We start from the raw sequence: 26920 nt of genomic DNA on the forward strand, positions 1-26920 counted from the left end.
GAACCTGTTTCCTTCAAACTTGCTATTTAAAAAAAAGTATTTACCTAATTTTGATCTTGGGGCCTAAAGTTATATAAAAATTTGTTATTTTAATAAATTGGCGTGGGTCTCCTAATTAAGTCATGTGTATCATTTATTGGCTGTGTGTGCAGCAGATGTCTAACTCTCCTCTCTGAGAAGCCTAGGACCGCACTACCCCCTAGAAGAACACCTTGGGATTGCTAGAGCAAGCCCCTGTCCACTCGTAAGGGAAGACCTGGACTCATTGCATGGTATACCTCTTTTTGGTATACCATATAAAGATCCAGCATCGAACAGATTGAATACTCAAATGAATCTTAGCCACTGGTCATTTCTCAGGCAGAATCTCAGTCTACATGCCACCTCAGTTTGGACCCAGCCAAATACAAACCAGTCTTGGCCCTGATCCAATGGAAACAGTCTAGGCTGAACTCCAAGTCCAGGTCCTCTGTGAACTGGAACACAACCAATCAAGGACAGGTTTCGCCCTTGTTACGGTTCATCAGTCAGAAATAGCTTTGTTCCAATGACACAGTGTGCACCAGACCTACATCTGGGAGTACCTATTGTACATAGTGTGACACACTAAAGTATACAAAAATTGATAGATGGAATGTTCAAATGAATCTCAGCCACTGTTAATTACGCAGGCCGAATCCCAGTCTAACATTATTTTGCACACCGTGCTTCCCCAGTTTGGATCCAGCTATATGCAAATCAGTCTTGACCCTGCTCCAATGAGAACAGTCCAGCCTAAGCTTGCAGGCAAGGTCCTCCCTGAACTGGAACACAAGCAACCCAGGACTAGTTTTGTTCTTATTAGAGTTCCTCAGCCAGGTATAGCTTGGTTCCAGTGACACAGTGTGCACGGGACCTACTTCTGGGAATTCCCACCTACCATTCCTCGTTCAACTCTTCTCTTTTCACGTTGTTAGATTTGACTGCCCAAACAATACACACAGTCAATTTAGTTTCTGAAAATGCTGAAACATCTACTGTTCTTTAACATGGTTGAAAATAAGCACCAAACTGCGTGACACGCCAGGTATGGGAACACATGGAGAGAAATATTGCCTTTCAGCGGGAAATGGTAAAGTCCAAACCTATGTTTTTAATATAAAATCAGGGCCTTCAGTGGTCATATCACTGAAAATACAAGATTTGAAAAATATATTATTGTCTACGGGTGCTCGTGGAAGACAATTTCTATGGACTGGAATCTGGAGTATGCTAAAGTGATTCTGGTATTTTACTGATCTCTGCTGGTCGTTTTCTATCAAGAAAGTTAAATAGAGGCAGTTGCCAGAAAAATTAAAAAAAGAAAGTCCCTCAGCAGAAAGCAATTCTGGTATTTGCTGACCTCTACTGGTTCCTTTTTATTAAGAGAGTTAAATAGAGGCAGTTGAACAGAAAAAAAAGTCCCAAGGGGAAGCAGACAAGTCCTAGGGCTGGTCTCTAAAGCCCACAAAGTACATAAACATCTAAGTATACAATAAAATATGAGTATATACTAAAGTATATACAAGAGGTCTCGAATGCTCGACCTAAAAATAGCTGCCTTCGTGAGCTAAGAATAAAACGTATTGTTCTGTAATCAGGTATGCCGGTATAAACTATCTTCGAAACTCAGAACAGATGTTATATTTACTACTGTACTAGAATGCAACAACTAGTATAGCATTAATAAGTAGTAAACAAGGGTGTTAGTGCTATCAAATATAGATAGCTATAATACTGGATTACTCCCTGTGGTTCACATTACTTATACATTTCCTTGCTGCTTTAATGTTTGCCTTTATTGTGGTTAAAATTCATCTTGTGTGCACTAGACAAGGGATTTATTTTTAAAATAAATGTTTTGAAACTTGTATTCTATTTACTAGGAATCCTCATGTGTGTTATTTATTTATGAAGGAGGATTATGTTTCATAAGGGTAAACGTTACCTAAAATACATTGTGAAGGAAAGTCATCCTGCCCAGATCAAACCCTTTTTTTGGCTGATACTCGTGGTTCCTGACTCTGAAAGTGCCCTCGGCTCTGCAAACCAGGCCCAGGGCCAGTGCTCTGTCTTTAAAAGATATATGGTAATTGGTATAATTGTAATTGGTAATAAAAAACCAACATGAAATTCCCTAGAGGTTTAGAGACCCCAGTGGACTTAATACACTTAATTGTGCACTACTATGGTGTCTGCTGTCATTTTAAAGCCAGGCCTACCTTGCAGGCTGGTTTTAAAATAAAACTATTTCCAAATTCGACTTTGTAATTAAAGGGGTTCCAAAGTCAAAAACTACCTTTTTCTTACATATAAATAATGTCTTATGTATGCCCCAGGTGCCCCAAGTGTAGGGAGCCTTGTCATAAAAAGCAGGGGCATTTAAAAATATTTTTTATGTGCCCTGGTGGGGAAAAACAGCACAATCTGTGTTTTCCCATTGTAGTGCTGCTAGTCCTGTAGGCTAATATGGGAAGTCTTTATTAAACTTGAATAAAGTCTAACTTTTGATGAAAGTTAACTGGCAATATGATTCACAATACCAAAATAATGGTTACAATAAATCCAACAACTTGCCACGTTCAGATTTATTATAACTATTACAGGAAAGTAGTTTTATAACTCACGATCCTGAAGTTACCTTAAACAACCCTGTAGCAACCTCTTCTGATTGGCCAGCCTTTGACAGCCTGAGACAAGCTGCTCCCTGAATGGGTGGGAAGAGGACTGGGCTGAAACAATACAGACATTTGGTGGGAGAAGATTTGCTTTCTGGATAAGCAAGGGAGAGGAAAGGGACTTGGGAAATAAGCTTATCTTCAAAGGCAGCAGAATAGATGTCACAGGACCCAGGCCAGCCCCTACGCCTTGATACAAAGCCAGATGTGATCCCCCTCATTAGATTAGAAGAGAGGCTGGAAGGGGAATGTACAATGGAGCCGCGGTTTGGTGTTATTTGGAGTGAGGCAGTGTGGACAACTACAATTTAGTGGCGACACCCTTCCCACCTGTTGCAGAGGCTCATGGAGTATTGTCTCCACCATTACATAATTAACATTATAGGAGTACCTTTGGGTATTGTTTGAAGTGCATGAGACTTCTGCACTTTTTTCACTTCTGTATATAGCACACTTTCACATTTGATAGCAACATAGTGAGTACTGAAGAGATCTATCAGTCCTGATGAAGAAGCCTTGATGCGTCGAAACATGTTGACTTACTAGGAGTATCCGCACATTTGTCAGATCCCCACAATTCTTACCTCGTGTTTGTGGAGGGATCCCACAGGGACGACATGGGCAACCTGTGCCCTTCTGTTACTGGAAGGAGCGAATATACTAGCCAGGGCAAGGAGGGGACCGGGGGAGGTTGCCAGGAAAGGAGGTGAGAGCGGGATAGTGGTTGGTGTGATGGGGCACCCTTCGTGGCTCCGAGGTGTGTGGAAGTCCACGCTACCTAAAGGCAAGAGAGGAGACAGGGTTAACTAAAGCGCTGGGGTAGCGGGAACATACCTCTCCTGGGATCACCTGGGATAGCTATAGAAATGGGAAGCAGGGACCCCTACTTGGTTACCTGCTCGTAAGGTGTTCGGGTGTTGGGGAGGTCGTCCGCGATGTCCGTGTAGTCTAGCGGATCACCATAGGAGAGCGCTCCTGTGCTGCATGCTGGAACCCAGTGATGGCGACTTCGTGCCGTCGCATGAGTTGCCCAAAGCAAAGTGAAGGCGCCACTGCGCTCCTTGAAGGAAACAAAGGAATGGCGACTCCGTGCCGTCGCACGAGTTGCCCAAAGCAAAATGAAGGCGCCACTGCGCTCCTTGAAGGGAAACAAAGTAATGGCGATTCTGTGCCGTCGCACGAACAGCCTAAGCAATTAGAAAGTGCTCCTGCGCTGCGGGGAAGGGGCAAGGCACTGTTGGAAGGAAATGAAGTAATGGCAGGTTCGTGCCGTCGCACGTACTGCCTGTGCAAGGTAAAGCGCCACTGCGCTGTGCAAAGGTAAAGCGCCACTGCGCTGTGCAAAGGTAAAGCGCCACTGCGCTGTGCAAGGGTAAAGCGCCACTGCTCTACTTAAGAACAAGGTGATGGCAGTTCCGTGCCATCACACGAACTGCCTAGGCAAGAGAAGCGCTCCTGCGCTGCTGAAAACTGGCGAGGCAATGGTGACTCCGTGCATTTGCACGAGTCAAAGGGAGGAGTCTTTGGTCACCCTTGCGCGGTCCGGACCGATTGTCCGGTTGCTGATAGAGCCTTCGCTACGCTCCTGCGTACCGGCGAAGCTCTGTGGCTGAATCCGAAGCGCCGTGTCTCAGGATCTCTGCCATGATAAACAGTTGCTGCCGGAAGTGACGGCCGGCTGGCTGGTGGCGTCAGCTACGCGCCATTGGAAGACTAGACCATAACCTGTCAGGGTTACCACATGGGAGGAGTCGCGTCCCGAGAGAAGACCGCCCTGCTTCCGGGCTGCTGGCGAGAGGCGCCAGCGAACATGACAGTCGAAACATGTTGACTTACTAGGAGTATCCGCACATTATACGCAGGACATCTCCGAACCACCATTTTAACAGATCCAGCCTCGATGACCTATTAAAATTTCTTAAGTCCATGAGGCCAGGTCCTTTTTAAATTCACCTTTTACATTCACTCCAGACCCTTCCTCTCACGACCCCAACACAACACATAGTACAGTAAGATCAGTGCTCCCGCGTAGTCGCAGGCCGTACCACACCCCGTCCTGCAGCGGGACGGGAAGACCCCTTTGATGAAGCATGACACCAAGGGCTCTTTTGGTGTGTGAGGGGTATTCAAGCAAACACTGTGTGCATCCAATCCAGGATAGGAAACACACTTCCTTGACTCAGTAAGACACTTTATCAAGAAAAACTCCCCCCCTTCAAGGTGGATCTTTTTGTTTTTATTACAGATTCTAAGAAGGAGGATGTATCCACCACCAGTGTTCATGTAGGACACTAATTCTTCACTCCCTAATTTTGTTTTTTGTAGGATGTAGTGGATTGTCGGCCACTCCTGTTGGATTGGTTAGCCAGACATACTAGGAGAGAATTTCTCCATTTAGATTTTTGGAGAACAGTGCATTCTGGGTCAGAAATATGCCACACTTCATAGGAAGTTGTCATAGCAGAAGGTGGCAACTTGAACCATTCTGGTTGGGGTGCCCCCCCCTTGCCAGCCCAGAATGGAGAATACATCTGGGATATCTGCAGGAGCCCCTCAGATCTGACTGAAAAATCTAAAGAAGAAGAAATGCCCTGCTAGACCTTTGGACTGCACCACAGAAGACTTGGACTCAGAAGGACTGCACCTGCTGCACTCTCAACGCTCCACAAAAGGAAGGACTGCGCCTGATTCAAGTAAAAGGAGCAGCAAATGGTGGAAAGTGCTGGAAGACACCATCTGCAACATCCACAGAAAGGACTACTCCAGCTGACCAGCTACAACTGGATTGTCTTGGACTGACCAGGTGCATTGTGGTGAAATTGAGTCCCAGACCCCAAGAGTGCTGCTAGGCACTTTTCAACACAAAGGTATCTACTCAGCAGAAGTTCTGAAAGTTTGGGAACTTATTTCAAAGTTTTAGTAAAAAGCTCCGGAAGAAGAACAGCTCGATGTCGAGAGTGAAGCTACTGTCGTTGACTCGAGAATCAGCCTGATGGCACTGTTTTGTCCAGCTGAAAGCTCCTTGCCATCAACACTGAGGACAAAGACTTCCAGGGGCTCACCAAGGCACCGTGCTGCAGCAGGCCACCATCGTCAAAGCCAACTCCATATCCGAGAAGCCCTTGGGCTTATCGTGGAGAGAAAAAGCTCCCAAAAAGTGACTATGTGCGAAGGTAAAATTCTGACCATTGAGGATGGCTTAAATCTTATGGCTTTGTCCCTGTCCAGTGCGATCAGATAGCCACGATCAACACTTTCAGCTTTTTGGCACTTTTTTTTTTAACTTAAAAAATTCACATCTCTGTTTTTCTACTTTGGAGTGTCGCTGTGTTGGTGCCACTTTAATGATAAAAATAGTCACAGTTTTTGTAAATTGGTGTTGGATTTGTGTTGTGTTGTGCATTTCACTAATTTATTGTTTCAGTGATATTAAATGCTTTGCACACCTGTCTTCTATGTTAATCCTGACTGTTCATCTGACAAGTTACTAAGGACTGGGCAAGGATTAATTTATTGAGACTTGAATGGACCTTATTCGTGAATGTGGTATTATTACTAGCTGAAGGTACATACCTCCACCTACTAATAACCCACTTTCCTAAGTGCCAACATTTCTCAGTGGGTTGTGTATGGCTTGCAGTTCAACTGGCTTTCTGATTTGGATTGGCATATTGACTGAGTCCTTGGTGCCAAGGTGTCGGAGAACCAAGTTGTGTGGCTCTGGAAATTTCTAAAGAACCTAACATTGGGACCACCGTTCTTCTTTTACTTCATCTCTGAGAACTTTGACACCATACATTATCTTTTGTGATCATCCAAATGCCTGTGTTTTCAAACAATACTAACTATAACGTGCTGCAACAAAATTGGGATTTCTTTCTCAAGGGGGCATCCAATTTTATTTACACTTGTTAAGCTCTCCCCTCAGCTGTATGTAACCTTGTTAATTTAGAAGGTTTCCTTGTACAGTGCCCTGATATTGTTGTGAGGTCTTTATCAAGAACAATCTTGTGTTTCTGACTTTAAATCTGAGTGCAATAATATAACATATACTGGAATGTGTGCGTCAGTAAGCTATTTTAACAATGAGAGTAAAAATGAGAATATTCCTGAAGAAATTGGATATTCATGGGTACCTATAAACGTAATAAAAACAATGGGTAGGATTGCAAAAATATTATCCACTTTGTTAAAGTGTATGCTGCAACAGCCCCCAGCCTGCCAGGAATCACCTGTTCATCTTCTATATAAGTAAATGATAATATGCAGTTTAGGTGGCATATTAACGCCCCTAACTTACCCGTAGGGATACTCTTGACAAGCAGGATTGGTCATTTTGTGATGATTATCACCTGATAAAAGCCAGTTCTGAGGTTTTCAGTGTTTTCAGGTGCGATAACTAGCACATTATATTTGGGGGAATATTATTAAGATTTTTGGTGTTTACTGCAACAAAATTCACCTGTTTTGGAACTTACTGGTAATTTTTCTGCTGATATATATTGTCAGGTTTCACCTCCCAATGATTAACAGAAACATTTATAATTCCAATATGTGTGAGTAGAAAACTTACCACACATTAGAGTTTGTCGACATGCTCACAACAGAGGCCTTTGACCAAAACCGAATGTCACATTCTTTGAAACTTCTCTCCTGCCGATTTCCACTGTGAACAGCTCATATTATCACAGTCTTCATCTATTGGCCTGCTGTATCTAATCCTTACTTCATCACTTTGATGTTGGATGTTCTCACAATACTGGACGTTCCAGACTATCTGAAGGCTTCACCTACCAGATCCCAAACGCCCTGATCATTCAGTGAGACTCTATCCAACATTTGTGTTCTTTTCTTTACCATGACTCTACTCTTTGTATTAATTGCATAAACCTGTGTGAAATATCCCTGAACATTCACCCTTGTCTGGGTTGATTGTTGCTAACATTCTCCATGCAACCTTACTAATCAAAATATGTTTCTCAAAATATTCTTTATTAAAGCAATCCAAATCATGTTTTAGTAAACCTTTAGGGAACAACCAGGTGATTAAATCTATTATTCATCCATTTCTTCTAATCTTCAAATTACTGTAACTCATAATTCTGCACTCACAACTGTGGTTTTAATGACCCTTGAGAATTCGTTCAGTTTTGAATCTCATCCACTCTCTTTAATGTTATGCACATTTGCCATGTTTCCTCCCACCTCTAACTACACTTGACTATATTTAAATCTTTGATGATAGTGCTTATGGGCAGATGGTTGGTACCTTCCCATATAAGTATATGAGAATGATCAACATATTTACTAAGGGGCTACATGTCTGGAAACATATGATCAATTGAAGTACGAGATGATCCACACACAAAGGTTTGCCTCAATGGCTAATGTGCATGAAAATGCCAGTTTAATCATTTGAAACTCAGTACTTCTAAAGCTCAGTATTCCCCAGAACACCCTTTCATAGATAGGGTCCACTCAAACACAAATGAAACAATCATCAGACTTTCTTCTATTCTGTTCATAAATGGTATACTGAATTTATTAATGGGTGGGTCAAAATCTTTCACATTTAGCCACCTCCTCAACAAAAACTAAGGACTTAGGATATTCTTCTGGAATTATCTCATCCTGGTATTTGAGTTGCTTCATAAATTGCATAATGTCATTTTTGGAATTTAAAAAACAGTTATTCATGCTAAATAAGAATTTGCTTATTAATTTATTGATCCCACTCATACTATTTGAATAGTCACTGTTTAGATTATGACTTTTATAGTAAATTATAATAATCCCTAGGACTCTACCAACCCTATCCTTGCAACCCTGAAGGACTGGGAAAAGAATACTATCTTTTTTCAGTAGAATTGCACTTTTCTTCTTGATTAGACTTGTTACTTCTTTTTAGAAACTCCTTCATTAAAACCACATATATTTCAGGAAATTACTTCACTAGTGTCAACGTTAGGGAAAGTAGTTCTCATTCATGACATCAAGCCAACTGAGACATACTGAAAGAATTAAAGTTCCCAATACTTCAATTCAACTTTCCCACTACAGCAGAAATACTTGGGCCTGGGGTAAATGAAGATGTTATAAAGTCATTTTGCACTGTGAATGGAATCCTCTGTTGTGAGGAAGTCTCATCTCACACACCAGACCAGATCTGTGACCTTGTAGATGATTCAACTGGACTAACTTCTCAGCCGTTGTTTCTTACATTTCCAGTCTTCCCCAGTCTACCATGGGGATGAAAACCCAGATAAAAAACTATATAGATCATACAAGAACATCTTCTCCAGCAAATAAAAAAAAACTCTTATCACCAATAGCCGCCTCTGACTTAACAGTAACTTCAACTGTCCTCCTCAATTTCCATCTTATTCTCCATTCTTCATAGGAAATCACTCACCTCTATAACTTTACTTCCAGAACACTAACCCCAAGGCACAACCAAGAGCTTATCAGCAGTCATGATACCTTCTGAGAAAAAAAATGGTGTTTCTCCTCATCTAATGAACTAGGTGGCCCAGACTACTTTCACTGCCTTTATGAAATCTTTAAAATAAGTATGACTGGACATGTGAAATAAATTGGGTGAATTCCTCACTAAACCCATCAACTTAGTGCAAAGGAAAATACACAAAAATCAAAAATTTCTCACAGACACCATGGAAATCTGACAGCAGATGGAAAAAATGAATTCTCTGACATTACTACTACCATTATCCCCTAACAACATACCATAGTACAATGCTTTCAGCACTGCATCAATGGGCTGATCACACGCACCAGTAACACATTGCTCCTTCCAAAACCCCCTCAAAAAAATTGTCACAAACATTTTTCTCCTGAAAAAATCAAACTCAGAACTGTTTAATGTCACCCGATCAGAAGATTGCTCAATCACTCATCACCTTAAACTATCAATGATTTTCAAAATGACTGCCATCTCCAAACATAACAGGAACATGAAGGGAAACAAAGTCCTTTAAGATTACCAACCATGCTAGAGACTAAGAAGCAGGACAGAGTCTACATCATCTATGTAATGAGTGATTCTCTCTAAATCTCAGTTACAATCTACTTAGGGGCCCCAACGGAACCATGCCCTCATCACATCTGCAAGATTGGAACATCACTAATTAGCACTACCCGGCCTCACTACATTGGCACCTCCATCATGTCTGCCACTTTCTCAGATTTATGGAAAGTTGCATAAATCAATGCCCTCTTTAGGAAGCCCACAGCTGACTCAAATCACCTGAGCAACTTCCAACCCATCTGTATTATCCTCTGTCCAGACAAAGTGATTCAACAAGCAACTCACAACCTACCTCACATTTTACCATCTTCTAGACAACACTCAAGTAGGATTCAGAAAGAACCACCGCACCGAAACAGCACTCATTGAGGCTACTGACGACATTCAAATCTTCCTGCACTAAGGAGAAACAGCGGCCCTCCTCCTGTTCAAACTCTGCACGTCCTGTGAAATAGTCTCCCACAGCATTCTCATCAGAATAGTCCACAAGATTGGCGTACACGGATCCTCTCTCAAATGTATTTGTTCCTTCCTCACAGGAAAAACCCAAAGGGTCAGGCTACCACCCTTCACATCAGAGACCTAGATACTGATATGCAGAGTCCCATGGAGATCTTCCCTCAGCCCCAACCTTTTAAACATATACATGACACCGCTCACCAACATCTTCAGATCACAAGGCATGACATCTCTAATGCTGATGACACCCAACTCATTCTCTCCTTGACAGACAAGACAATACCGCCAGAACCAACTATACTAACTGCATGACCATGTTACCAGACTGGATTCAAACCAACTGCCTGAAGTTAAGCTCTGAGAATACAGAAGTTCTGGTCTTCAGCAATAAGACCTCCACATGGGACTCTACCTGGCAGCCGTCGGAGCTAGAATCAACACCAACACCCACAGACCATGCAAGAAATCTGTGGGTCTTCCTAAATGACAAGCTCGACATGATAGCTTAAGTCAATGCAGTATGCACATCCTGCTTCCACCTCCTACAGATGTTGTGAAAAATTACAAGTGGACTGGACTACGACACTCTATGCCGGAATCTCTAAATAACTCCCCCACAGACTTCGGACCATCCAGAACACTGCAGCAAGACTCATACTCTACCTCCCATGCAACACACACATTACACCGCACATCAGGAAGCTTCACTCTCCCCCCATTCACAAGCGCAGTCAATCCAAACTTTTCCCACTCACATACAAAGCCCTACTTAACACACAGCCAGAATATGTGAACAGCCACATACACTTTCACCAACCCATCAGAGACGTATGCTCTGCCTCACTCTCGTTCGTACACACTCCCTGCATCTACGAAAGCAAAATTGGAGGTCGTTCATCCTCTTATATCTCACACAAGACACAGAACAACCTCCCTGAATACATCAGAACTTACTTCTCACTTCTTGAGTTCTGTAAAAAAGCTGAAGACCTGACTCTTCGTATAAGCACCTTGGTGACCACATACCTATACACCTGCCTAAGTGTCTGGATACACTCTCAGATGATTAGAGTGCTATACAAATCAAGATAACATAACAAGGAGCCTATTTCAACTCAGCTACCCTTGACAACCTCAAACACAAAGCCCTTCTCTGCACTCTTTCCACCAGGATTGCTTTAAAACATCACATGCTACAATGCATTGCGTATAACAATACAAACAGAGCTGAAATCATACAGATGAAGTACTTAAACTGAGACAATTTCCATATTCTGTGGGATCCTGAAAGGTTCCTTCATCTGTCACTCTTCAACTTTTATGTAGAGCCTCTCAGACCACTCATGACAAAGACATGAGCAATCATAATTATAAATATGATATCAAATTCTAAGCAAAGGTAATTTCCAAACTTAACGTGTGTATCACAAAATTTTCTTCAAGATATTCAAGCCTGAATTTCTAGATATTTTCATATATGATAATCAATACAACCTCAATGGTTTTTCTCTATAGCTGACCAGCAGTATAAAATCGCTTTGTAGATGAATACCACAAAAAGATGAAGAACCGTCTGCTGTGAATTGTCTCAATTTGACAAAGGAAAAACCTTGTTGACCAGTTTATTAGATATCTAACTCATCCTAATAAAGAACATCCTCTGTTGCCTGACTGATCATGGGATTTCAGAAATTCAACAAGACCACACCAAGAGGACTTTATCAGCTTGCTCCATCTGCTATCATCTTGCTCAAGACTTGCTGCATTAGCTACAAAGTGGTGACTAAGAAGACAAAATGTATCTTTGGGCCAAAATCAAGTGCAGTAAACGTATGAAATAAATGACCAGGCATGAATGCTTATACAAAGAAAATTCCCTCACTACTGGCTACATGTTGGGCTCATCTACACCAATCCAGTTTATTTTAGTCTGTGTAGTCACAAAACAATCTCAAATTCAGAACTGGTAACATTGAAAGGCTGGAGGAAAGCAGTGGCAAAAGGGGTTTCAAATGCATCACATACTGCTTTAAGCATTCAAATCACACAAAAACATTAATCTAGCAATATCTATATCTTTAGAAATTAATGATGTATATACAGTGGTGATTTTTCTGTATTAAGAAGCATGAACACAAAACAGGTCTTTCCCTGGCATTTATCCTCTAAGATGTGCTGATTACATGCCCAGCACAGTTTAACAGTTTAAGTAAATGAGTCCATCATCTGTCCTCCGTGAGGTGGAAACAACATATTCATGATTTTTAATGTTTTTTTTTATTATTTAAAAGTCAATTTTGTTGCAAAATGTCCATAATTGTTGAACATGTGGTTAGTGAAAACAGTTACTAATGAGTTAGTAATCCTGTTCATGCGACAAATGTTATGAAGAAAACATCCATCAAAGTCATCTAAAGAAGTACAACTTTTTGTTAGTAGTAATAAATAGATATATCAAACACTATACCTGAAATTCGATTCAGGATGGTAACCATGCAAAATCTGAGATTACATGTTATTTTCCATGGAATAAAGTATAATATGCAGATTACAGAAAAGTGCTTCCAAAGCTGCATGCTCTTAGCCCTTCCAAGGAGAATATTGGACATAATTACCTTCTGCTTTAGCATGGTGCGCTAATTCACATCAAATATTTTGTTTACAAACTGAACACTGTTAGAGAGAACTGTCTGCACTTTAGGAGCACAGCTCCAGATCTTGATTGCTCTGCATTAGGAAGTACCAAAAAACATGTGAGAGTTTGTAGAGCTTTGTCCAGCAGTTGATTCTTGCCTAGTATGGGTAGGAGCTGCTTCAGCTGTGAAAAGGAGGTGATGATTTGACATTCTTAAGAAGACACTAGGTTTTCCCCAAAACAGCTTGTTGCCAACTGGAGTGGTCAGGGCCACCCGTCATGTCTTCGGGATGTGTGGACACTGAAAACGCACAGGGGTTTCAAGGTGAGCATGATGCAGTTACATTTTCTCAGGTTTAGAGACTGCCTGGTTCTATTGTCTTTCAGGCTTGGTGATGAGTTTCGTTGGGAGGCCAGTGTAGATGCATTGCATTAATTCAGGCCTGCCATGAATAGTGTTCTTGCAAGCCCTTATCAATGATTGGTTTGAAGTTGTGGAGGGGTTTTGGGAAGTAAGGATTACTTGTGATTGATGTCCTTGACTGCTGCATGACTTTGGCTCACTAAAGCTTCAATTTAAAGATGATCCCAAAAATGCTGGTTTTAAGGTCGTTGAAGGCAGGTTTCTTAATCGGTGGAGTCCGTCAAGAGGTGGAAGAGTGGGCTTAGTTTCCCCCATAGCAAGGATCTCCATTTTGGCTCTAGTGATGGAGAAGTTTTCTTTCTTGATCAAGAGGACCAAATAGTCAGAAAATTAGATACACTTGGTGGGAGAATTTTCTTTTGTTGACATTCTGGCAGGAAATATATTTGTGTGTCGAAGTTCATCTGATATTGTTAAAGTAGATCTGCCAGAGGATGAACATGCTATTGAATAGAAAGCAAGAGAAGGAAAACGTTTGGGGAGGCCACAGAGCACATGACATGTTCACTCCACTGTTCTGAATTTTTGGGCTACATATTAAAAGAAACATTTAAATACAGGACAAAGCATATCCATTTCTATCCACTGTGTGTTCCAATCTTTCTAGCAATAGTGTGTGGTCAACAGTGTTGAAGACAGCTCAATGAATATATAAAGCTATTTGTTTTCATGATCCATTGAAAGGAGAAGCTCGCCACTAATAATGTCAAATAATGATTCCATACCACTCAATCATCTAAATCCACAGTGGTGGTCATTGTTTAGTTCAATGTAATCTTCTAGTTGTTTTGTCACCTCTACTTCACGTTCCATTCAATGACCTTGCTAAGAAAGTGGAGGTTGAAGGTAGCATGGGTAGTATGACAGCATTTTAGGATTGATCTTTTTTTCTTTTTAGAGGGGAGTGATGATGTGCTTGAGTGGGTGTGGTGTGGCTAAATTCCCTAACTGAGGGAGACTATTAGCTTGTTTTGTGTGCACACTACTAGAAAAGGAAGGGAGTGTTTGAAGAATGATCCTGAGCAAGTATCCAGTGGTGAGTTGGATTCTTTCACTTTGGAAGCAAGGCTCAGAAACTCAACAATCCCCAATGGCCTGGATGTTGGTAAGGCCAATTGTAGGAGGGTAATCAAATTAAATAGGATGAAAGATTGTGCCAGTGCTTTAGAGTTTGAATTGCAAATAATGAACTAATCAACTTTTTTTTTGTACTGTGTTGGTAGGTAGTGCAAGGGTCACCTTTCAGGGTGTCAGGCTTGGATTGTTCACACTTAGTTAAAAAATGCCTTAATTTCATTAGATGGATTGATGATGTATTTGGTATTGTAAACCCTTTTGTCTATCTTAATTGCTTTGTTGTAGACTCTTCGATATTTCTCACAGCAGGATTTGTCTTTGCTTTAGATGCCTGAGACATACCAGGTTGCATACATTATATTCCATTTTAAGAAATTATTGGATATCTCTGGTATCTAAGATGGTTATTTTGTGGTAAAGAATTTACCAGCACATGTTTAGGGTCTGTGAATTTGATTATCATTTTCAGCACCATATATCAGTTTGAAGTACTCTATGGTGATATTTCTGAAATCTTTGTAGGGACAGTGAAGGTGGACTTGTTTTGTATATGATAGGTAGGCTTGTATGTAGGCTGGGCAGGTTGATGGAGATGGGCTGACCTGACCATATCTGTGGTTGCACTATTAAGTTTGAAGATTCCAGGCTGTGAATAATTCAAAGTTTGTAGATTGCAAATAAACATGAACTTTATGATGTCATCTGTAGGCTCCACAAAGGCTCTCTGTAGGTTTGAAGCTTAGATTATCCTACAATGTCAAGTCACCCATGATCAACAGCTTGCTGCTTTTCATCTGTAACAATTGTCAATGTTTTGTAGTAGATATCGGAATCACCATCAGGACACACAAGATTTTAAAAGACCTAAAGTTAGCTAAAATGAACAAAAACAAAAACAAAAGAGAGAAAACTCGACATCAAAAAAAGATACATATATACAGACGATTCAAGGTACAGAGGAAATCAGAAGGATTGCTCACATGGGAAAAGCTTCAAGGCATTTTATCAGAGAGAGTAAATAAAGGAAACCAAGATAGAGAATAATTGACATGGCTTACGTAGGTGTAGAAATATTGTAGATACATGTAAGAAAACCAGGCTAGGAGGAGCCTAAGGAGAGTAAAGGAAATAAGAAACTGGGAAGTCAGAAATGAGTTTGAAAAAATAATCGGTAAACCACTCCGAAAATGTAGCTGACCAGTATCACACAGTGCTCCAAATGAAGGTCGGAGGGTAGCGGGCTCTCAAATAATAAGGAAGGTGAAAGTAAGAGCCAGACTCCCCATTAATGTGTGCCTTAAGTATTATGTCCTAGTCAGAAATTATTCCTAAGGACTTTACTTTGGCCACGGTCAGATGAGGAGCATCAACACTAAATAGCCATAGTACATTTCCACAGTAGGTTTTATTATTACTGATTGACAAGTTTTAATGGAGCTGTGCTTGAGAAAATTGTTGCCTGTCCATTGCTCAATAGTCATCAATAACCCTCATATCCAATATGAGTGTCTGCTTGTGACATGGAAAAAATGAGCTTTTATTATTGATAGCTGACAACCAACAGCATGTTATCAGCCCTGATGTCAGCACACAAACATGTTGACACACATGCACACATGCTGATCACAGCATGTGATCAGCTCTGATGTGGACCCAATTTTTTTTAAAATAATAGCGAGGAGGCCTAAGTATCCCCAAACTACATTACCACCCACTTAAACATAAAAGGAAGCAGGACTAATGTCTGAAAATTCCTTGCAAAAATGACTAAAACCGATTCAATATAGTACCTTCAATAGGTGTCTCAGTCAGTCTCTAGATAACAAAGGCATTCTCCACAGTATTAAACGTGGCGGAGAGGTCAAAGACAAGCATTCCCACCACATTCCCAAATTAATCCTGATCAATCAAAATGTTGTTGATTACTGTTTACAGTGATAACTGATTGTTAAACCTGTCATCCTTAGAGTGGTCTTACCTCAAACGTTTTGCCTTCACCGCTCTTATTTTTACTGATCTCATATGTGTGGCCCTTAGGACTCTGTGCACTTTACCACAGCTTACCAATGCTAAAGTGTTTCCACTCTCTTCTCTAAACATGATGGCAAATACCCAATTAGCACATTCAATTTATGTGTACGTCTCTGGTAAAGTGGTACTACACATACCCAGGGCCTGTAAATTAAATGCTACTAGTAAGCCTGCAGCATTTAATGTGCTATCCACTCATTTAGCCCTTTTGAACATGTCTCAGGTGTGCCATTGCAGTCTGTAGGTGCAGTTTTAAAGTGCTATTTTGACTTGACAAAATAAACCTTTTACCAGGTCAAATACCTTCCTTTTTATTACATATAGGTCACTACTATGGTGCAGTGTTTTAAGTTTTACATGTCCTGGTAGTGAAAAACTTAAAGTTGTTTTCACTACTGAAAGGCCAACCTCTCCCATATGGTAACATTGGGATTTCTTATTACATTTAAGAGTGATAACTTTCAATTGTGAGCAGGTTGACAGTTCAAGTTTGATGTCTAAACAACTGTATTTGAAACCCTCTTTCATGGTGAAGTCGGATTTTGAGTCAAAATTCTGAAAATACCACTTTTAGAAAGTCAGCATTTTCTTGTCTTAATCACTTGGTACCTGCAGTCTGTCCCTGGATCACCTGACTAAGTGCAGTTGGAAGTAGGTCATTGCATATTGCTCCCAGACAGTAAAACTAAGGACCATAATTGTTGGTAGAATGGGCCGTCGTTGGCTTGATGACGGGGAGAAGCCTATCGCACTTGCACATCACAAAGGCTGTGCCTGAGCACTCTCACAAAGGGTTTGACACTGGTCTTTTGTGACCCCAGACAAACTGAGGAGAGGGCAGGGAGGCAGGAAATTCCAAGCACTTCTTGTGAGGGGTGGAAACCTCTTGAAGCTTCTGAGTGAGAATGACTTGACATACATCCAGACAGAGCAGGCTTTCTCCATCTTAAACCCCACACTGAGACTATAAAAGCTTTGAGTCCTGCCATCCCAAGTGGTGCCACCCCAGTGCTGGATCCTTGGAAATGGGTCTGAGGGTGCTTTCTGCATTAGAGATGCTGCGGGATGCATTGACTCACCAAGTTCTGCATCTGGACCACTGCATAGTGCATCTCCGGTGCAGGACTTCTCATCTCAGCTCATAGCCACCTCGGACCCGCTGCAGCATGACTCATCCTCAACGCAGGTCTTCACTTGGCAAGCCCCTCGTCGATGGCATCCTCAACAATGATGCAGGACTCCGCTTCTTCAGAATCAGCTGATGCACAACACATTTTCAATGCTGGGAATCGCATCACCAGGCCCTGATCTATGGCATCCTTGACAATCATACAGGACTTCGATTGCAGGCTTGCAGCTACCCAGAGCTGATGCTGCACAATACACCTGCACACCAGGACCTCAAATTACCTGCTCAACGCATCCTCAACTCAGGATCTCTCAACGGTCCAAGCATGATTTAAAGTACTCTTGTTAAGCGTGCTTAACTTACCTTTCATATCCAGCTCACGCTCCATCACAGTCAGCCTGAACTTATGACTTTGTTCCAGTCCGGCGTGACAAGATAACTACAGTTGGTGCTTTCTGCTTTTTGGTATTATTTTCACATAAAACTTTTGAAATTGCATATCTCTGGTTCTACTGATTTGATTATTGCTATTTTGGTCTTAAATTATTTATTCATTTTTACTATTTTGCTAAATTGGTCTGGGATTTTTCTTGTGTTGCGTTTCACTTTATTACTCTTTGAAGTGCTGCATAAATACTTTATACATTGACTCTAAATTAAACCTGACTGCTTTTGTGGTAAGTAACTAGAGAGGCTTAAGCACAGGTTGATTTGGAGGTTGCTTGTGACTTCACCCTGAAAGTATTGTGGTTGCTGCTTGAGTAGAGTTGCACCCCCCCAACTAGTACCTAGCTTCTTACTCTTATTTATTTATTTATTTATTAGGAACGTTTATAGAACATTGCTAGCAGTTTCCGTGACTCAACTGAGCTTTAGAAATCCTAGCGGTAGTAGGTCAAAAGATTTTGTGTTTTTTTAATTACCATGGATAGGAGCAAATGTTTTATTGTGGTACTTGATAGGCTTGCCTAGGTTGTGGATAGCATTCTCCAAAAGTCATATTATAGTTCCTACATTCCATATATCAGGAGCCACTCAGCAAAAAGCAAGAGCTTTACAAGTTTAGTCACTCTGTTTGATATGATGGCAGCAACATACCAGAGAATTGCCATAAGGCAGGGGTTGCAAGATGATGACTGTTGAAAATTTGGCATTTCTGTTAGGTCACCCCGGGTTTCTTTTTTTTGCTTATTTGCAGAACACAATTTTTGCTGGCTATAACTTTGTGTACTTTACCCATTCTAACCAGTGGTAAAGTGTTTGTGCTTCTCTGTTCAGCATGATGCAATTCGTATACACAGGATTGGTGTATTTCATTTGCCTACACTTCCCTGGTATATGGTACCAAATATAGCCAGGACCAGTAAATGTAAAGCTACCAGTGGTCTGCAGAACTCATTGTACCATCCACTGAAGGGAAACAAAAGGCCAAAACAATTTGTGTGTACCTACTGTCTGGTTGCTGAAAGTTCAGCCTTTTCCTACTAGGCATCTGTCTCTGAGTGTGTTGGGGGCACAGGGACTGCCGAAAATTTGTTTGTAATTTCAGATGTGGTTGTGTATTAGGACTACCATATCACACACATCCCCAGCCCTCAGAGCCCAGGTTTAGTGGGGGGAAAAGACTTTGGTCATCTTTAAAAAGGCCCAAAGTGGGTAGGTTTCAACATGGGAACCTTCACTCTATTGGTTATGGCATTTTTAGGGGAAATTCCCGCTCACTATCTTATGCCAGGCATACATGTGGAATCTCCAGACAGCCACACTTCAGAATGCTCTTGCACCTGAGGAAGATCAGAAGAGGACTATGCTTGTCAGCAATGCAACCTGAGAAGAGCCAATGAGAACTGGTCTTGCTCTCTCTCTTGTACTCAGGATGAAGAAGTAGACTCCAAGGATCATAGGGCTGACCTCCCATTAAAGCCACATGGACACAACAAGCTACAAGAAGCCTTTTTCTTCAACTGAACAGCTGACTAATGGCAACTGGAACTGGGCTTGTCCTTCCTGCTGTCCTCTGCCTGCCTCCCTGTGAGTCTCCAAGAGGCCCCCAGAGGTCATGGTGAGCTTTAGAAGTGTACTCCTGTGGTAGATTGTGAATTAATGGACTAAAGTCAGAAGGTAAAATTGTAGACCAACTTGGTTTGTGTACTCGACCCATGCTCCATGCTGGTCAGCGTCAAATTGAATATAGGTCCTTTTCTACTATGACCATTGACTATCATTGTCACATTGAGCTACTTGGTGCTGTTTCTATTTAAAACGTAAAAATTCATATCCATGGTTAGCATTATTGACTTTTTGTCATTTTGTTGTTATTTGGTTTGTTTCATTTTGCTCTATTTTTCAAATTATTTTTGGGATTTTCATTGTTGTGCATTTTGACTTCATTACAGTTTTAGAACTGCATGAATACTTTACACATTGTATCTAAGTTAGGCCTGTCTGCTCCGTGTCATAGCTACCAGGGGGTTGAGTGCAGGTTAGTTCAGTGATTAAGGGTTCGCCCTGAAAAGGATTGTGAATATTATTTGAAGTGGGTCCTTACCACATACTACCCCAATTCTTTATATTGACTGAGATCCACAAATAGGAGACTCACCTTTGCCCCGAGAAGGAAGCTTGAAGGACTGATAAAAATGTCTAGTCTACATATTAGGGGTGGTGTAAAGGATCTTGCAAACAAATTGAGGAAACTTGTTATTCTTTTATAGACCCTCTGCAATCTAGCCGGATTGTCACAGGCAACCCAGGACACTGATAATGCTGGATAAACATCTAAGCTTGGTAGATTTTTTCAGAATTGACAACAGATAGGAGGAGTTCTGATACTCAAGAATTCTGGTACAAAGAATCATATTGCAACAATTAGGTTAAAAAGTTTATAGAAAACACAGATTACACCTACAATACGGTGTAAAATACAAAACAATTTGTCCCAGATATTACACAAAATTAGTTGTGTTTGTGCACATGGACAACATTATTTGGTTCTTCGAGATAGAAGATAAGTTACCCTGAAACTTTTACATGGCAGATAATACGAGTAACCACCAAGTAATGCTTGCTAGGAAGTTCCCATAATAGGGGAAAATACCTATTAAATGTATGTCAACAAATGACCGATACCAATGCATTTGAAGACAAGATATTACCGGACTGCTGATTTCGTTTGAGACTCAACAATAGTCGAATTAAACTGGAGGAGCCTGAAAGCAAAAGAAGGAGAATAACAAAGCCTATTATGATGTGTGGGAAAAATTACTGGCCTTATTTATTCAGTTTCGTAGGCGGTTTATGTGTCACCCCTACACTAACAGAACTGTTCTTCATGTCTGAGCAAGGAAGATACAGTCCACAGCTTCAAACAAAGTATGCTTGGATTTAAGGAGCAGGAAAATAAGTCAAGGCATAAAGAAAATCAGTGTAATTTGGAATTAACTGGGCAAGGTACACTTTAGTCATTATCTATAGGACAAAAGCAAAGACTTAAATATTAAACCAACTGGAAGAATGTTGCAAAAAGCAGTTGCATTCCCAGAAATAGATTGTCTTTGAGCCTAGACAGTTAAGAATGTAGGTACATTCAAGTACATAAAAATCCTCCTTCCAAGTTCTCTTTGACTACCTAAGCTCATTACTAAGTTGGACATATACATAGCTTATCCAGACGCAAGACATAAGAGACTATTTATATTGAGATACTGCTGTGTTTTATCTTTCAGTTACTTCACAACACTAGAGATCTAACATTGTTCAGTTACATCAAAAGACAAACAAGACTGGAGTCCAAACCCACAGGTTTCGACTGCATCTGATTTTCTTTATGATCAATCTTTGAATAGTGAGGGGTTTTAAAGAGTTTTCCTATTTGTATGTAATTGAATTTGAATCAGAAGGGTTGAGAGCATTCCATAGTTTAGGATCTCATACTGGCTCTCTGAGTCGACCTCTTGAATCAATCTCTGCCAATGAGAATTTTTCAGAGCCTCATTCTACTGCATCCTTTTGCGAACTACGTTACTCCAAAGACCTACCAACCCAATGAAAATCTTTACCTCATCCCATAAGGACTGCTTCAGTCTGAACTGATTAACAACAGTCCCTCAATATAAGAAAAGAATTAACCCAACGAGCATTAACCTTGTCATGCCTTATCAGTAAGCTGCACCTTGAGTCTTAGTACTAGGAGCAATGAGACCAATGATTTGGCGTTTCCATCTTATTGAGGGTTACTTACTAGGAAGAACATAAAAGTCATGGTTAGAATGCTGTAGTCAACCTCACATACTACTAATTTACCTATGTCACATGCAGTCAATTATTCAAAGGAATCGCTTAGGATGCAGTCTTCAAGTGAACTGTGGTAAGCCATACTTACAGTTCTGTAAAGAAACTAAAATGATTTTAAAATATGTACACCTCGGAAAAAACACTCCCCTCAACAAAAACACAAAATGCTTAGTTAAAAGCTCTTTAGTCACCAGACCAACAAAATATGTGCAATTATAAATCATGTGATCCACTTATCAAGTAGAGTAATATTGACTAGATCACTTTAACCAAGTGTTTAATGCCATTAACATTTTTGTGAACAATAAGTAATATTGTATTCATTATTTGAAAGATGCACTGAATTTGATTGGCTAATGGTCATGAACATAATGCAACATAAACACAATAAAAGGCAGGGCTTCTTTAAAAAAAAGCTGATAAAGAATATTATGCAATTGAATAAACAAGATTTGCCATAAAGTAATGTGATATCTGCATTTACATCAAAAGGAGTAAAGGCAAATATAATTAATCCAAATAATGCCAATGCATTGCACTTGCTAGCGTTCATGCATCACAGATCAAGCTTCGACATTAATAGTTAAGTTTGTATATTGCTTTAAGATAAAAAAAATTGAGAAATATATATGTGTGGCACTTTCAAAGAAAAAATATTTCCTCTAATAAAACTAAAAAAAGGGATTTAATGTTGTTGGATGTGGCCCTCTCTGCAGGGTCATCCCCAAACACTTTGCCTTCACCCTTCCTATTTTTGCTGAATTCATTTTTGTTGACCTTAGCACACTGTGCAGTTTACAACTGCTAGCCTTTGCTAAAGTGCTTGTGCTCTCTCACTAAAGCATGAAAACATTGGCTTACACCGGATTGACATATGTAATGTACCTAAAAGTGCCTTGTAGAGAGGTATACCATATACTACCTGTAAATTAAATGCTACTACTGAGCCCACTTACTTAAGTAGCACCTTAAAACGTGTCCCAGGCCTGCAATTGCAGCCTGAATGCAGTTTAAACTGCCAATTCCATCTAGCACTAAAAATCCTTTACCAAGCCTTAAATTCCCCTTTTATTGCATATAAGTCACCACTAAAGTAGTCCATACGTAGCCCATAGTGCAGGGTGCATTTTAATGAAAGGTTTGGATATGAAAAACGTGCAAGTACATATCCTGGTAGTGAAAACCTCCTAGATTCATTTTTCACTACTGTGAGGCCCACCTGTCGTATAGGATAACATGGGGTTGCCATATCACAGATACGTGCTAAATTTTGATTGGGGACAGGTACACTATTCGTCTTTGGTGTCTATGAAATCATAATTAGAAATCCTCCTTAATGGTAAAGTTATTTTTTAAATTACACCTTTGAAAAAACACTTTTAGAAAGTTAGCATGTTCATGATATTTGCTATTTGGTGCCTGCAGCCTGTCCTAGGTCACATGACTTAGAGTATTCAACAATCAAACCTTGTGAATTACTCCCCTACAGTCACAATAGAAGGATTAGGTGTGCATGAATGGGTCGTCTGCTGGCGAGATGGTGGTGGGCGGAGCTAGGCAATTTTTCACTTGCAACTGAATAGGCTGTGCTCGGCCTTCACACAAAGGACTTGTCACCACTGCATTGTCCCTGCAGCCAGCCTGGAGTCAGGGCAGGGGAGTAAGAAAACATCAAGTACTTCAAAGGGATTCCTGTTGAAAGTTCTCTTACCTCAAAGAAGGCACCAAGCATGAAAAGGAGATGATCAAGCATACACTTTAGTTAACTTTCTGGACCTTTGAAGGACTCTCAGAGTACTGCTTGCTCTGCTGTGGCCTGCAGTGTACTCCATAAGACTGATTGTCTGCATCTGGAAGGACTGCTTTGCTGCCTGAAGACTGTCATAAACCCTCAGGGACCTACCCTGCTGTTTTAGCCCCGTTTTATTACATGAACCCAGGACTATGAGAGTGACTCCAGGGATAATCTGTTGGCCTCCTGTTCAAAGCCAGAGGGACATAACAGACTGCCACCATCTTGAACCCGCAACTGGGCCCAGCAAATCCTAATCCTCCCAAGTGGTACCCTTCTAGTCCTAGTTCCTTGGTGGAGGTGCTGACGGTGGCCAGATAGAAAAAATGCAAAACATGGGACTTATAAATGTTTTGGCTACAAACTGATTTGAGAACTGGGGGAAGACCGGGATCAACTTGCTTGTCGATCAACCCGAGGTGCATCGCTGGTCAGCCTGACTTTACAATAGCTGGTGTTATTTTCTTCTCTAGAGCGGCAAATCCTGTTCAGTGGTCCCTCGGCAAAGGAGTATCAAGTCTCCTGAAACTCTCGTCAGCTACAGCCTCCAGCTTTGTCCCATTGAAGATATTCAAATTCCAATAAAGCGACTAAGTCCGAACGTAGAAATCTTCACAATGACTTTGTCCAGCAGATCCTTGACAATGACTTGCCCTCCTCAGACACCACACGCAGGCTGGCCCGCTAAACATTACCTTCTCAGTACATGTCCTTCAAAATGTCCCCTAAGTCTCAAGGCAGTGGCGTAACATAGGCTCCCATGTGGGTGGGTCCTAAGCTCTAGGGGGCTCCCTCAGCAGAGTACACTGACCTGAGAATTCCAGTTGACTTCGGAGGGGAAAGCCCTCTAAGAACTTTGCATGGGGGCCCCCTCAAGTGTCGTTATGCCACTGTCTGAAGGTGAGCACCAACAGGGCCCAAACCACGGTTGACTACATTTTTTACGTTATCCCGGTCTCGCAAGTCTAAGGGCCTCATTTATGAAAAGTGACGCATCGCTGTGTGAAAATAGCGATGCGTCACTTTTCAATGTGCGACATGCTGGATACAGCATATTTACAATATGACGCATCATGTCGCAAGGAGTTACAGATACGTCAGTATTTCTGACGTATCTGTAGGCGCAAAAATGATGCATTGCTGGGGTGTGTCACAAAAGTGACGCAACTGCAGCAATGGGTCATTTAAAATGGGCAAGTCCAATTTCAATGTGCCTGCGTCAGTCTTATGCCTGCTGTGAGGCAGGCGTAAGATATTGACGCATTTGGGTCCTAGAAGTGACTCAGTGAAATCTCATAGATTTCACTGCGTCACTTCTACGAGGCTTACTTGTGTCAAAACACCCACCCTGCATACATTATACCTGGCGCAGGTATAATGTCGCGCAGGGGTTTACAAAGTGGCACATCTACTTAGATGCGTCACTTTGTAAATATGACGCAACATGGTGTATTTTTTAACCCTGCTGGTGCGTCACAAATAGTGACGCACCAGCGGGGCAAAAGTGGCGCAAGGGCTCATAAATAGGCCCCTAAATGTTTGCGGTTGGCTCTTTGACCTTTTAGCCCTCTATACTACATTATGATAAGTCAAAACTGCAACTAGACAACACTCAGATCACTCCAGCAACAAGAGTAATCACCAGCATTACATTGACATTTTTATTATATCTGGAAGATTGTTCACACACAAAGAACTCCGCAGCAGGTGGCTTTAAACGTGTAATATATTGTAAAATATGGAACCCCCTGAGTGGGGCACCGGTCGCACCACCCTAAAGCCTGCACTGCCATACCCACTCACTCCAAGTCCATCTAAAGGAAGGAATAACTGACTGTCCTCACAGAGTATCAGAATGGTCTCAAATAAAGCTTTGCCTGTACGGAGAATGCTCAAGTAAGGCCCAGTGACAAACTATCTTTCCCAGAAGGTGTTCGAACTCAGCTAGGGCAGTACTTAGCCCTGAGTACGAAAGGGAATTCAGGTCAGCTTCATCATAGAGAAAGGGTTTGCAGAGTTCTGAAACCAATGGCAATGGGGCAGACAGATGGCTGGTTGCCTGGGGAGAATCAGTGAACTCAGATGGGTGAATTTAGGAAACAGCCTGACTTCCATACTAACATGGCAGTATCATTTTTGTGTTCCCATCATCCAATACAGTCTAATTCCCTAGCAAAGATGATGCCTCACGTCACTAAGGTGAGACACAATTCCTCTTCAGGGGCACTTGAGGTAGAGTAGGAATATGCAAAAGAACATGTCACCTTGCAACATCTTATATCAAAGGGGTTCTCTGCTGCTTTGGTTTAGCTGGCCCATTCTGTGTTACACCTTTATTGTTGTCCTCATTTCCCCATTTCCGATTCCTCCTTCCATTAAAACTTACAGATTGATTTGTTACTTTTGTACATTTTACCTTGCTCCTTAGACAGGTCTCCAGTTTACCTTCCTGTGCAATCATTCTGGAGCTTCTCATTCTCTGAGTCAGTAGACCCCATGACTCCGAGATGCAGTGTTTAATGTTGTATGAAAATATTGATAAATAATCTGGTATCACTTTCTGCCACTTCTGAAGCTGGAGGGTTCCTTTGAGACTGGCTTATGTGTTTCTCTTCCATCTCTTGCCCTAGTTCCCTTATTCCCCCAAGTCTGGCTCATATGTTTTTAATATATTTGTAGGGAACTACATGTCATAGGTTCCAGAAAGGAAGGTGGTCAGTCTGTTTAGCTCTGTACCTTGTATTTACAACAGTTTGCCAGGCCGTGTTAATTTTTGATGCATAGACTGACCCCACAGTTGCAAAGACAAAAGCTATACAAGAGTTACAAAGAGAATTACATACAACTAGAATCGATTGAACCATTGTGCTAGATAGAGTTAATCAGTTGCAGAGACTTACAGCTCCATTGATTCTGACACCCTAAAATAATTAGTTTAATCTGGGGGGTGCAGAAATCTCTGGAAATACTTCCGTAGAGGCATTTATCTCTTTGGATATAGGTAGAGCCTCCACTATTTCAATTGCCCTGCCTACATGTCATGGGAGATGACAGGCTTTTGCCATAATACAATGGGAGTCTCAGTCCTATATTCCATGCAACATAGCACTGATAATGCCATGTTAATATGCCAACGTTTGGTTCCCACACTAACATGGCAGTATCAGTTGGGTGCTCCAGTAGACCAATACAATCTCATAATCTATGTAAGATGAGGTTTCACCTTGAGAAATTGGGTTGTTGGCTGACGGGGAAGTAAGCTCTGGTCAAGCACTAGCCACAAACCCTGGTAGTGTGAACCACAAAAAGTCAATAAACTAATTTATTCTTAACCTTGGG

This window comes from Triturus cristatus, chromosome 6 (assembly GCF_964204655.1).
Source record: "Triturus cristatus chromosome 6, aTriCri1.1, whole genome shotgun sequence".
NCBI lineage: Eukaryota > Metazoa > Chordata > Amphibia > Caudata > Salamandridae > Triturus > Triturus cristatus.